This window comes from Microchirus variegatus (genome assembly GCF_963457635.1).
Source record: "Microchirus variegatus genome assembly, chromosome: 16".
NCBI lineage: Eukaryota > Metazoa > Chordata > Actinopteri > Pleuronectiformes > Soleidae > Microchirus > Microchirus variegatus.
Window position 1 is genome coordinate 6820961 of NC_139817.1, and position 1067 is coordinate 6822027.

Sequence of the window (1067 nt, forward strand, 5' to 3'; positions counted from 1 at the left end):
AAATTGTTTTCTTTGTTTTTTTACTTAAAAATATTTTTTAATCATTGAAAAAATATTTTGAAATAAACCTGGATTTTATCATTTGTTTTGCTTCGGTTTCAAAATAAAGGAGTTTTGTTTTGATACACAACAATATATGATTCACAACTTTAAAAAAAAACACATTTATGAAAAAAAAATCTGCTATAAATATCAAAAGCCAACATTTAATTGCTGTGATTAAACATAATTAATGGGGTTAAGAAATATTAAAGACTTTTTTTTTTTTTACTTCAAAACATTTCATAATTGAAAATAGATCGACTTTAACCAGATTCTATCATTTCTTTTGTTCTTGTCCAACATACACACGTGTGAGTCTATCCTAGTATGTAACTACAGCAAAAATAGAACCCCTATTATATTAATAATACTATATCTTAATTACAAACACAACAAATAACACGCTCTTATATCTAAATAGAATTATAAACATTGAAAGGGATTCCTGTGAAATAAATACACACTGCTTCTATATTGCGAGTGAATTCTGAATCTAAATAGGACAATAATCTGTCGCTGACATTAAAGCTGCTGCTGATCGCCTCACAACATTCAGCAGAACGACGTGGGCATAAAAGAGATTTCCACGCAGAACCTGCTGGTTTGTCTTAGAGGTCGAGCGATTTCATCGCATTCTGCCATTTTTGTTCCACGTGACGTGTTTTTGTTCTCAAAGGTCACTCAAGCTTGATTTTGTACGGAAGAGTATTAGTGCCACATGTAAAAATAATAACGAATGAGGGAATTCTGAGATTAAAGTCAGCAATATGTTAAAACATTCTGAGATGAAAGAAAAAGTGAATTGCCAGATTAAAGAAAAAGTGGAATTCCTGAGATTAAAGTCAGAATTTTGAGAAAAAACTGAATTCTGAGATTAAAGAAAAAGTGGAATTCTGTGATTAAAGTAAAAAATCTGAGAAAAAAATCTGAAATTCTGAAATGAAAGAAAAGTCCATTGTTTACTTTAATCCCAGAATTCTGAGAAAAAAGTAGAATTCTGAGATTAAATAAAAATTGGAATTCCC